Source organism: Triturus cristatus, chromosome 7 (genome assembly GCF_964204655.1).
Source record: "Triturus cristatus chromosome 7, aTriCri1.1, whole genome shotgun sequence".
Lineage (NCBI taxonomy): Eukaryota > Metazoa > Chordata > Amphibia > Caudata > Salamandridae > Triturus > Triturus cristatus.
This window is the reverse complement of record NC_140590.1, coordinates 429,336,230-429,349,766: the sequence shown is the minus strand read 5'-3', so window position 1 is coordinate 429,349,766 and position 13,537 is coordinate 429,336,230. Positions and strand designations below refer to the sequence as shown.

Below are 13,537 nucleotides of genomic sequence, written 5' to 3'. Positions count from 1 at the left end.
AAGAATCTGGAGGGGTGAAGAATTGAAATCTTATGCTGATGCCTTGGGAGAAATTATGAGTCTGGGGGGCTGGGCCAAAATAAAGTGGCTTAGAGATACCAAAAAGCTCTTGGAGAATGTCGGTCTAGGAGGCTGCTGGTCATCACGTTCAGCCCCTACAAAAGAAGTTGTCAAGGCGCATTATTGGAACTGGTGTGCGGAGCGGCTAAATACAACCTCCAACCACTGCAAGTCGACTGTCGCCTTTTTGCAAATTAAAGACACTGTGGCTTTTGAACCCTACCTGGACTTGATAACTCTCCCTTATGACCGAGCCCTTTATTTCAAATTCAGAGTTGGATGCCTCCCCCTAGGTGCATTGGTATCGAGTTGGTCACCTGTGCCCCGCATTTCTCCCAATTGTGCATGTTGCCCTAGCAAGGTTGAGACTATTGTACACGTTTTATTTGCTTGCCCGGATTATGCAAGGCCCAGGGGTGTCTGGTTGAAACCCCTCTGTCGCAATATGGGCACACGTAGTCACCTTGAGGCCCTGCGCATTTTAACGACGGACACTTCCCCCCTTTTTGTGTGTGGAATTGCGAAATTTTTAAAGTGGTCCTGGCTCATTCGCTGCAAGAGATTGTCAGTAGCTGTTTAATTCTTTTTTAGATAATTTATTATGGGAAATTTATGCCCTTTTTTATATTCTTATGTTTTTCATACTGGCTTCTTGTAACTGTGATTTTTATGTGTCTATTGTATTTTTTATGTGCTTACAAGATATCTTGCATATCGAATAAAAGCTTATGACTGACTGACTACTTCACAGATGTGGAAGAATTCCACAGTTCCTTTGACCAAAGAGAATTTTCTTCTAAAGAATTTCGTTTTCGCTTCATAATTATAATGTTTAGTGAAAGAGGCCACTGATCTAATATTTTCCCTTCAGTCTACCAGATGGATAATTGCGGCAGCATTTTCTTGTGGAGACAGGCTGGTTTCTTCTGTGAGATGGACAGGTGGCCTGCTAATCAGAGAGATTATTCATGATTACTCCCAGAGTTTAGCGTAGCTGTGGCAGAGACAGTTCAATCACTGTTGCACACCCACCCGTGACCTGCAAATCACATCAGACACATCTGAATGGCAGTCCCTTTATTTTATATTCTCTGAATTTTCATTTGTGGCATTTTATTTTAAACGTCATCCCTCGCTGAAGCATACAGCTCAAGTCTTGAATATTCTTTTTTTTTTATAGTTTAAAGTATTAAATAGCACTTTATCAAACACTCTCTAAGATGGCAGAGTAACTCATCCTTTTAGTGACATTCATTGAGGGCAGCACTTTGCTGCGGCCTCAATAGCCAAGAGAAGACTGGAGAACAATCTTTAGAAGAACCTTCATGTAGCTGGCCTTATTGGTGATATATGGTGCATTTCTGCATCTCTGCCTTGAGCGCAGCTTGCTGATGCTTTTAAATTCAGGGTAATGCTTTTCGAAGCGCCCTGGGCTGTTTGTGTGTCATGGTTCACTCTAGTCAGGTATTTCTTTTGTTGGGATCAGAAACAACGGGTCTGTTCTGTACAGGGTTGTAAAGTACCATTATGTCTTCGTTTACACCGAGTTTTCTTTATGTGAGTTTTGAGAGAGAAATGAAAGACTTGGCAATGTCCTTTGTTCCAAAACGGTGTTCCCCGTTCCAAGTACGTTGGGCGCCTCCATATTGGTCTCGTGCGCACCGCAGGAAGGGGCAGGGGGACTGTCTAACAGAGCGGTTATTAACCTTCTAACCTCTGTGGACGCCCACCTGAATGGTCAGTGGAATCGGGGGACCTCCAAATAGTCATTTCTGGAAGCCGGAATCCCAGCCCAAGCAATTGACATGATTTTTGAGCCTCAAAGCAGTGCACAAAAATCCAGAAACAACTAAACGTCAAATAAATCCACAAATGAATATATTTTATTTAATTCACAAATATAGAAACATCGAAATATTAATGTTAATGGGAAGGGTGAAGCTCCTCTAAATTTGATTTGTAATTCTAAAAGTTGAAGTAATATAGTTAACTCTGTCACTTTGTTTATCCTGCTCCTAGGACACGCTCTCTTTTTGTCGGTGCTTCAAGAGAGGTTGCCCACTGTGCTTACTATGTTCTGTTTGTTCTCTAACTAACCCTGGGCTGTGTTAAAATTCTACTCCCTCTAACATGTTGGCAGGGCTTAATTTGTATTAAAAAAAAAAGTACCAGGGCTCGCGTCAGAAGACCACTGCAGGTTGCACCCCACATTGCCCCTGCCATGCTGCAATGAGAGTAACAACACACTTACTTACATCACTTTCCTACAAGTGGCCTCAAAGCTACAAGAATGGCTTGGGCAGACGGTAATAGTCCTTCTAAATGTATGTTGAATTAATAATTGACTGTTATGGTCATCTCTAAATTAGCCAGACAATGCCACCTTGTGGCACACTGTCACAAGCGTCAGTGTTGACAATTAAGTGCCAGCTACGAGTACCAGAAACCACTGGCTCACATTAAGCACTGATCCTGGGACTCAGAAACTTTTGGCTGTAAAGGCCTTTAGAGGACCAGACCAGACCTGCCAAGCCAATCTGACTACTTTGCATTGTCTCTGGGCTGAAGGGTCAGGTTTTCCCTTCTCTGAGCTTTTGCTTAACGTTTTATGATGCCATTTTTATTTACAACTTTAAAAATTCAGATCTCTGCTTCCTCCTATTGGTTTTTGTAGTTTTTGTGTAATTTTGTGTATTTAAATTCACCATACGTTTCTGAATTGGTGTGAAATTGTTCCTGTGTTGTGACTTTTTTTTACTGTTTTGATACTGCATAAATAATTAACACATTGTCTCTCAGTAAAGCCTGTCTGCTCTGTGCTATAGCTACAGGGGGTTGAGCTCAGGTTAATTTAGTGACTTCGGTGATTCACCCTCACAAGGCAAAGACACCATTTAGGTCTGCAGCCCCTGGCTTTATCCTGGAAAACCCTTAGGACTGCCTTTACAACCCCTGGCCTCAGAGGTGGCAAAGGCAGTGCCAAGAGCAGAATGTAAACAGTGTTCTGAGGAGCACTGTTTAGTTTCTGAAGCAACTGCTAGGGGCCAGGAGAATACCCTTTCTGTAATTTAAAATAAAGAAATTCAGAAGTAAAAAGCACACTCACAATTAAGTAAAAGATGAAATAAGCTAAGCAAAGTTTTTAAACAACTTATTACTATTTTTCAGTATTTTAAGTACATGAAAGGTGACATGTATGAACACAATCTTCTCCTATGTCTTTCTCATGTGTTATAGTGGGTTATAGGCCACCAGAAATCAAAATGTAGTTAATAACGAGCATAATGTAAACCAATGGCAGACTTAATATCCAATTTATAGAGGCTCAATCTCAAAAATAGTAGTAAAACTGAATTCCTATTTTGCAACCTACATCAGAGTGTAGTTTTACTACCTTTTGGAATTCCCAAATGTTGATTGGGATCAGCATAAAAAGCTGTGCTTGACACAGGTTTGACAGCAGATTCCATGACACATCTCATGATGCCGAAGCTTGGCAACCACTTTCCCTGTGTGGAAGTCGCCATGGCAAGAAACCCAACACAGAGGGAATGGATTCCTCTTTGCAAATGCAATATTATGGTTTCTTGCAATCCCGGAAAGGGATTTATGGCAGCACTTTGCTGGAGTGAAATTGTGAACATTTCCAGGTTCACAAAGGGAGTGGTAGGAGATTGTGAATTCCTATAAACATTCTAGCTTACGGGCGGTGTTGGACATGTCCCTATTTGCAGGGTTATCCCCAAAACTTTTACCTTCTTCCTTCTATTTTTTCTGAGCTGTTTTCGTTGGCTTTAGGACTCTGGGCACTTTTCCATTGCTGATCAGTGTTAAAGTGCATATGTTCTCTGTCTAAATTGTATTGGTGATTGGTTTATCCCTGATTGGCATACTTGAGTTACTGGTAAGTCCCTATTACAGTGCGCTCTGTGTGCTCGGGCCTGTAATTCAAATGATATTAGTGGGTTTGCAGCACTGATTGTGCCACCCACATGAGTAGCCTGCAACCATGTCTCGGGCCTGCCACTGCATTGTCTGCCAGTACAGTTTTAGACTGCCATGTCACACTTTTTTAAAAATCACCGCACTAAATAGCTCTCCTCCAACCATGCCCCCTGCCACACCCCGAATGCTGGGCTTCAAAGCCAGCCTATTAGCAGGTGCGCGTGCAGCTGACATGCCAAAGGCAAGCCCGTCTGCACTCGTCCATGCTTGGAATGTGCTCAGTGCCAGCCGCCCTGCCGGTTTGATGACCCAAGTGGAGGATTGTATTTGCTATTCAAGGGACGAGCTGCTCAAACTTAACTCACCAGGTAAGATATTCTCCAGCCCTACTTTGAACCCTCATAGCAGCAAGGACATGCTGACTTGTACCACTTGTAAGCCTGCTTTAACCAACACTAAAGTTAAGTCCCTTCACTCTCTCACTTCGGAAGTTGAAAGAAATGGACTCTTGGCTAGATGCCGGTGCACTCTCATTAATGCCATATTATTAGTAAAAAATGCAACTGTATTTGCCAATTTTATGGACTCCCAGGCCCTGGATCTGGCCTTTATAATGGAAAATTGGGCTGATGACACCTCTGAACCCGACCTGATTCTGATGCTTCCACATGGTTTCCTGATCTCCAGTCTTGACTGAGTGGGTAAAAGGGGAGGAGGTCTCACCATAGTTCACCCTGACCATTTTAAAATGTTAACTTAAGCACTCTCGGAAGCCCGGGAGTGTGAGAACTATTTTTTTAAATAGAACCCAGTAAGCAACATTCATTCAATGGTCTGCTGATAAACCGGCCCCCTTGATGCAAAGCAGCTTTTATTAACAATGCTAGCCAATTACTCGAAGCAAAAGCTGACCTTCCGGACCTCACCATGCTTAGAGATTTTAACTTCCATTTACATAATCCCCTTGATGTGGACTCTGCCAATCTCATCGATGTTATGGCTAGTGCTGGCATGAGCCAACTAGTTAATGGACTTACCCATACAGCAAGCCACTTACTGAATGGAATTTTTTCAGACAACCCCCATCTTCAAACATCATCCTCTCTTCCACTTCATTGGTCTGACCCCCTAGCAGTGAAGGTTGAGCTTAACTGGAAAATGAGAGATCCAGAATCTACTACTCCTAAATCTATCAGGACTCAACTTCCCTGGCCTAGGCTTGATACAGACATTTTCAATGTTATGTTATGTTATTTTAATTTTTAGTGCGCACTGCTACTTTGTGGAGTGTCCCAGCACGAACCAAGAGGGGTAAAATAGGTTGAACTAAACAAAGATTAAAGTTTTCAGGTTTTTCTTGAAAGCCATAGGGTCTTGGGTGTTGCGTAACGCAAGTGACAGTGCGGTACAGGCCAAGGCGGCTTTCAGGGCAAGAGAGCTGCCACCCAATCTTTGACGTTTAAAGTGGGGAACCTGGGCTAGAAGTTGAGACAGAGCGCAGATGTCTCGTAGGGGCATAGAAGGAGAACCGCTTCTGAAGGTAGGTAGGGCCTAGGCCATGGAGGGTGCGATGAGCAATGACTAGGGATTTATAATTGACCCGTTCTGCCATGGGAAGCCAGTGCAGTGAGCGCAGAGGTTATCTCACGCTGCCTCTAATAAGGATGTCAAGAAGAAGCATGGCTGCCGCATTTTGGACCACCTCTAACTTATTCAGCAGGTAGCCAAGGATACCAACATACAGAGCATTGGCATAGTCTAATTGGGATAAGATGAGAGCACGGATAACCGTTTCTTTCACAGCCCTAGGAAGGAGAGGGAGACATTTCCTGAGGGTTTTCAGTAGCCCAAAGCAGTTACCGGCAAGCTTCTTGACCTGAGTGGAAAATGATAGGTTCTCCTCAAACCAAACTCCCAGATTCTTAGCGGGCTTCCCTGTCGAAGAAGGCATGGAAACTCGGGTGGCCTGATCTTTTCTCTAAAATTGGGGGCGAATTTTCCGTAGAGGAGTATCTCAGACTTCTCCTCGTTGCTCTTAAGTTGAGCAGCAGCTAGCCACCTCAATATAAAAAAAAATTGCAGAAGAGACAGACTCCACATTTTTACCCCAGGTAAATAGGAGCTGGGTGTCATCAGTGTAGGCAATGATTTTAGCCCCAAAATCGTCTGCAAGTTGGACCTGTGGGGTAACGTAGATATTAAAAAGAAGGGGGCTAAGGGAAGACCCCTGGGGGACACCTAGGGCCACTGTCCGAGGGGATGAAGTGAATGTCGGAAGCCAGACCTGTTACAACTACCCCTCCAGAAAGGACTTAAGTCAGCCCCAGTCAGTGCCAGACACACCAATCTCGGCAAGTCGAGAGAGCAGCAGTGAGTGTGTAGAACCATGTCGAACGCTGCCGACAGGTCAAGTAGTCTCAACGCTGCCCTCCCGCCGGCATCCAGACACTACCGGATAGCTTCTGAAATTTCCACCAAGGCTAACTCGGTGCTATAAGATCCTGACTGGGCTGGGCGCAAGAGGCCCGAGCTTTCAATAAACTCAGTGAGTTGTTTGGTCACCACCTTTTCACACACCTTAGCCACACTAGGCAAGAGGGAGATGGGATGGTAGTTCCCAGGGTTAAGAGGATCAAGATATGTTTTTTTTTAGTAAGGGAAGAATCTTAGCCTGCTTCCAGACTTCCGGGACATGGGCTTCCTGGAGGGACATGTTAATGAAACTATTGACTTCCAAGTTGATAGTCTCTGCAGCAGCTGCCAGCAATCTGGCTCCGCAGGTGTCAGATGGAGAGCCTGATTTCAGACCCTTCAGAATTTTAAGAGCGCTGGGAAGATCAATGGGAATAAAGGCAGGCAGGCAGTGCATAGGATTAGCAAGTGGAGACACTATTGGCAGGGAACCAACTGTGACCCCACTGAAGGAGGAAAAAGCCACCTGAATAGTGCAGATTTTATTCACGAAGAAGCTAGAGAGAGTATCGCACCAGGCCTCTGTGGATGGAGACATGCTCGATTGGGCTGTGGGGGACATGAAGCTGTGGACGATAGCGAAAATTTCTTTGTTGTTGTTCTTGGCAAGGTCAATGCGGGTCGAATAGTATAGGCTTTAAGCCTAAGCTTATGTTTAGCCAAGGGGCATAATTTTCTGCGCTGCCAATCCCGCTCTAGTTTCTTACACTCATGTTTTAATGCTTTCAAGTCGGGCGTGAACCATGGTTTGGAAGGTGACTCCCTAGAAAGCCTAAGGGGGAGGACAAGGATAACGTATCCAGTGTGTTAGAACCCAACTTGTAAACCCAGCAAGACCCCTATTAAGATCCCCAGGAAGAATGGACCTAGGAACCTCCAATGCCTGGCTAAACACAATCATATCAATTTTGCAGAAGGCCGTTTTGCGATTGCATCGGACAAGGGGGTCAGCGTTGGCTACCGCCCAAGAGAAACAGGTTAAGAACTGGTCAGACCAGGGAACCGGGAAGGGGTCATTCACCAATATGGAAAAATTAGAGAAAATTGGATCGAGGATGTGACCCCCTTGATGATTAGGAGACCAACCCACTGAGAAAGCTGGACAAGATGTAGGATGTCAAGAAAATCAAGTGCGTCCCTAGAGTGTGCCTGGTCAAGACGGATGTTAAGATCAACTAGAACCATGTAGTAGGAAAAGCGAAGAACTCGGGGTACAACAGCATCACCCCATGCTTTATGAAAAGTTCCGGCAGGACCGGGAGGCCAATAGATCAAGGAGTCTCTCAAGGTAAAATGTGCCGAGAAGCGAATGCTGAAATCAAGGGCTTTGCATTCCCCCCATGAGCTAACATCACCCCTATGGAGGTCCCACTTATCCTTATATATAATAGCCACCCCACCCCCTCCTTCCCTATGGACAATCCACTCTAGAGATCCTATAGCCATTAGGAATGACCAGGACGACAATAGGATCAGATGTGGCATCTAGCCAAGTCTCTGTAATAAACAGGTGGTCCACTGGTTTGTCCGCAAGAAGGTCAAAAACAACAAGATGGTGTTTCTTGAGTGATCACACATTAATCATAGCAGCAAGAATTGGAGGAACCGGAGTGGGCCTACATGATGAGACATTGGTTTGGGCTGAGTTTGCCAGGGCCGAGCACAACCTGAAAACACACGTTGGGCAGATGGTATCTTGACAATTGAGCACATCCCAGTTACTATGATGGGAGCATAGTTGGGGGCGGAGTGTCCACAGATGTTCGCTGGTATAGCTCAACCTACCCTCTGGAAGGGGGGCCCGACGGACAGCGTGGCTGGCGCTGGCTTCTTACGGTACGCTGACGAACACAGATGGGCTTGCCTAAGGCGCTCCCTCTGTGCGCGTCCATGCAGCGCGCATTCTTACGGGACAAACAATTCTGACAACTAGAGCGCACACTGAACAAAGATGGCGTCTCTAGTTGACAATGAGAGGAATCAGGAAGTAACTGCGGTCTCGGACTCCTGGTCATGGCCAGTTATGAAGCAAAAAGCCCAAAGCCACTAACCTCTAAGACAGATTCATACAGTGCAAGTTCCCCCTTTTAAAATCAAATTAATTCCCCTTTCAAATTAATTTTAAGAACAGTAAACAGTCAACAGTTTTAAGAGCAGTAAAAACAGTTTTAAAACGATAGCAGTTTAAAAATGATAGCAGCAAGAGTGCAATTAGGCAGCAGCAATCGCAGCGTGAGTGCAAATAAGCAGCGTGGTAAAGTAACAACACAGTAACCCCTCAAGGCATTGGTGTGCGCGCAGCACGCATTCTTATGGGACAAACAATTCTGACAACTAAAGCACGCACTGAACAAAGATGGCGTCTCTAGTTGTCAATGAGAGGAATCTGAAAGTAACTGCCGTCCCAGACTCCCGGTCACGGTCAATTATGTAGCAAAAAGTCCAAAGCCCCTAATCTCTAATACAAATTCATACAGTGCAAGTTCCCCCTTTTAAAATCAAATTCATTCCCCTTTAAAATTAATTTTAAGAACAGTAAACGGTCAACAGTCTTAAGAGCAGTAAAAACAGTTTTAAAACAATAGCAGTTTAAAAATGATAGCAGCGAGAGTGCAATTAGGCAGCAGCAATCGCAGCGAGAGTGCAAATAAGCAGCGTGGCAGAGTAACAACACAGTAACCCCTTAAAGCATTGACATGCGCGCGGCGCGCATTCTTATGGGACAAACAATTCTGACAACCAGAGCGCGCACTGAACAAAGATGGGGTCTCTAGTTGTCAGTGAGAGAAATCAGGAAGTAACTGCGGTCCCGGACTCCCGGTCATGGCCAGTTATGAAGCAAAAAGCCCAAAGCCCCTAACCTCTAATACAAATTCATACAGTGCAAGTTCCCCCTTTTAAAATCAAATTCATTCCCCTTTAAAATTAATTTTAAGAACAGTAAACAGTCAACAGTCTTAAGAGCAGTAAAAACAGTTTTAAAACGATAGCAGTTTAAAAATGATAGCAGCGAGAGTGCAATTAGACCTTAACTCAGATCCTGCCTGTGACTCCAGAAGATCTAGATTTGGTTTCTAGTAGATCCCACCAATAGCTCCATGCAACTCTAAACCAACTGATCCCTCCTAAAGTACATCACAGCCATAGAAACACCCCCTCTGAACCTTGGTTCACTGACAATCTAAGGCGGCAAAAACAAAAATGCCATAACCAATTATGATCCCAAAGAAAAGGAAAGTTATAAACAAACTAGTGAAGATTACAAAGTAATAATATACGAGGAAAAAGTGTGTTACTTCAGCCATAAGATTAAGTCAAGAATTCCTCTAAAGAATTATTTGCGACATTCAAAAAAGTGGCTAAACTCGCTGAACATAAAAATAAGATGGTTAATCAGCAGTTTGTTAATAGTTTAACCACTTTCTTCCAAGATAAGGTCAAAATTGTCTATAATTCCTTTTTATCCAGCACCGCCCTTCCGGTTTAGTGACTGATGATGTCATACCAAACAACCCAACTCCATCATGCAAATTCATAGGAGAGGCCCTTCAGTATCAGACAGCAGATAGAGATGCTTTTTTTATCCCACTGCAGACCTCTATTTTATGTCTTCTGCTGCTCCCCCGCATAGGGATTCATCCACGATTCTTTCCTCCTTTTCTTCTCTTACCATTGATCAACCTGTGGGTCTACTAGACATTAAATCCGGTGCCCCAGAGATCCATGCGCCCCGAATATCGTGCACTTAGCACCGGAAATCACAGCCACATTTCTTACAGACAGCTTTAACAAAATGTTCAGATGCTCCAGTAAGGAATCCTACGCCATCCTTAAAGAACTCCGGAAAACCCCAGAACTGGGATCGAGACACCCCACTGACCCTAAAGCTGATCAGGAAAAATGCCAACAACTGGCTAATTTCTTTCATGATAAAATTCGAAAAATTCTTGATTCAATCCCCCTTGCGAACCCGTGCGAAGAAAACGATCCCCCGCACTCCCTAATACCCACTTGTCTTTCTTCCTGGGGTCAAGTTACAACTGAAGAAGTAGGAAACTCGCTAAAATCCATTAAGAGCGGATCTCCCAGGGACCCCGCCCCACTTTGGATCCTTAAGGAGGTAGCTCCCACGATTATTACCCCCCTGACTCATCTGATGAACGCCTCACTCCAACAGGGAGTTGTACCCCCGAGCTGGAAGACGGCCGTCGTAAAAGCTCTATTAAAGAAACCTTCCCTCGACCCCGAAAATCTGGCTAATTACAGGCCCATCTCCCTACTCCCAGGAGTCAGCAAGATTGCGGAAAAACTGGTTAATAGGAAACTCTCCCAGTTTCTGGAGGTCAACAACAAGCTAAAAAGCTCCCAGACGGGCTTTCGTCCAGGTCAGGGCACTGACATCGCCCTCCTGGCAGCGGTAGAGGAGGCCAGAGCACTATTAGACGGAGGAGGATCAGTGGCAGTGATCCTCCTCGACCTAAGTGCGGCATTCGATACCATCAACCACCAACTTCTCATTAAAAGACTCAAGAGAGTTGGTGTGGAAGGCTCGGCCCTATCCTGGCTCTCATCCTTTCTAGCTCAACGGACCTATCAGGTCTGGGAGAAGAACGCCTGCTCCTCCGAAATTCCCCTCCAATGTGGTGTGCCTCAGGGCTCCTCCCTGAGCCCCACATTATTTAATATCTATATGTCCACATTGGAGGAGGTCATCACCCCATTCGGAGTGAGCGTCATCAGCTATGCTGACGACACGCAACTAGTGGTGTCTCTATCTCACCCCAGACAACAATCAGCAGACTTATTTAACTGCCTTACGCAGGTCCACTGTTGGATGAACAACTCAGCCCTAAAACTAAACGGGACGAAAACTGAAGTCCTGCTTCTCGGCCCGAAAGGACTCTCACTCTCCCCGAACATCTGGCCAGCTTGTCTGGGCCCCCCCCCCCCCTGATCCAAAAGAAGAGGTAAAAAGTCTTGGTGTGTGGCTCGACACTGATCTTTCGTTCACTGCGCAGGCAAAGAAAGTAGCCGGGTCCTGCTTCGGGCTCCTAAAATCATTGAGGAAAGTCCTGCCCCTCCTGCCTTTCAACTCCCAAAAATTGCTAATTCAAGGCCTAATACTCTCGAGGCTTGATTATAGCAATGTGATCTACCTAGGCGCTCCTGAAGCGACCCTTAACAAGCTTCAGAGAATCCAGAACACTGCGGCCCGGATTATCACAAACACCCCTGCCAGAAATTCGGCTAAACCTGCCCTAAAACTCCTCCACTGGCTTCCCATAAGGGAGCGGGTCAAATTCAAGGCCCTGTGCCTAGCCCACAAACTACTACAAAATCAAGGCCCCCCTGTTCTCAGGAATCTCATTACACCCTATAAATCCGCAAGATCCCTCCGTTCGGACTCAGAAAACTTCATCGCCACCCCAAGATTCAAGAAAGCACGCATAGGAGGAAGACGTTTTTCAGTCCATACTGCACGCCTCTGGAACTCGCTCCCCCGCGACCTGCGACTCGAACCACAATACCTTCGCTTCAGGAAGCGGCTCAAGACTCACCTTTTTCCCCAGTGATTCATGCTTACCCATAACCCTGATCTTCTGTCCCCCCCCCCTTTTTTTTTGCTTTGCCCTCGGCCCGCTGAACTGAAGAGATAGGGTTTCTTTTTTTTAGCGCTGGGATACCTCAGGGTGACTACGCGCTCTACAAAAATTAATAATAATAATAATAATAATCAGCTATTTTCCTACAGAATGGAAAAAAAATCCAGCTTTCTGCTACTTAAAACACCTAATGTGATCCCCATAGACCCAAAAAACTATTGGCCAATTTCATGGTTACCCCTCCCGGCAAAATGTTTTGAAAAAGCTGTCAATCTAGAACTCACCGCCTATATCAATAAAAACCATCTATTAGATTCAACCCAATCCGACTTTAGAACCCATCACAGTACAGAATTGGCCCTTATTACTGCCTCAGAAGTAATCAGACATACTCTGGATGCTAGTGGAAATGCTGCATTGAATTGATTAGACCTCTCAGCAGCTTTTGACATGGTCAACCACTCCTCCTTTTTGACCGTCTTGCCTCCTTAAGGTATCAAGGGCCCCTTAAACCTTTTCTTGTCGAATGAGAGCAGACATTTGCACTAGAAGATTTCAGCTCTCCACCTTTCTCTTTGCCGTGTGGGGTCCCACCAGGATCATCTTTGAGTCCTACTCTTTTTAACCTGTATATGACCCCGATGGTGAAATTGATCAAATCTTTGTGGCTTTGCGCTGGTATCCTACACACAAAACCCAAATCGTGGTGCCAGGGACTAGCAACGCAGAGGTTACTGCCACCAGATTACACAATTGCATCCTGCAAATTGGCAGATGGATGAGTGAAAATTGTTTAAAATTGTACTCAACCAAAACAAAGGTCTTGCTGTTTGGCAGAAACTCATCCTTTTGGTCTCAAATATGGTGGCCCCAGGAACTTGGAACTCTACCCACCCCAGTTACAAAGGTCAAAAAACTTGGGACTCTTTTGGACAGTAAACTCTCCATCGAAGGCCAAATTAACCACATCACTTCACTTTCTCTTCCTTTTCTCTATTAAAATTGCTCAGGAATGTTTCTCCGCTTCACCCCAAAGGAACTACAAAAACTGCGGTGTCTGCTCTAATTGTCTCTAAGCTGGACTACTGTAATGCACTTTTCACTAGCATTCAGAAAAGATTTTTGAACAAACTACAGGCGTTATAGAACATAGCGGCCTGACTGCTTTCAGGCATACCTAAACACAAATCTGTGACAGAAGCCCTGGCACAGCTCCATTGGCTTCCTATCAAGAAGCGCATTGACTTCAAGGCACTTTGTATTCCCTTCAAGTCCTTGCATAACCTAGGTCCTGAATGCCTTAAATGGCACTTTCATAGCTATATCCCAAGTTGGCCTCTATGATCAGTGTCTGCCTACAATCTAGTGATTTCCAAATTCAAGAGATCAACCTGGGGTGGCAGGAGCATTGTGACCTGCACTGCCAGGTAGTGGAACTCCATGCCCCTCAGCCTTAA

At 45.0% G+C, this 13,537-nt stretch overlaps 1 protein-coding gene across 3 annotated transcripts in view; it reads right to left on the bottom strand.

Annotated features, from left to right (window-relative positions):
• Positions 1-13,537, bottom strand: part of LOC146809872 (myosin heavy chain, skeletal muscle-like) — an 880,636-nt gene that overhangs the window by 339,683 nt on the left and 527,416 nt on the right. The window lies entirely within an intron of this gene.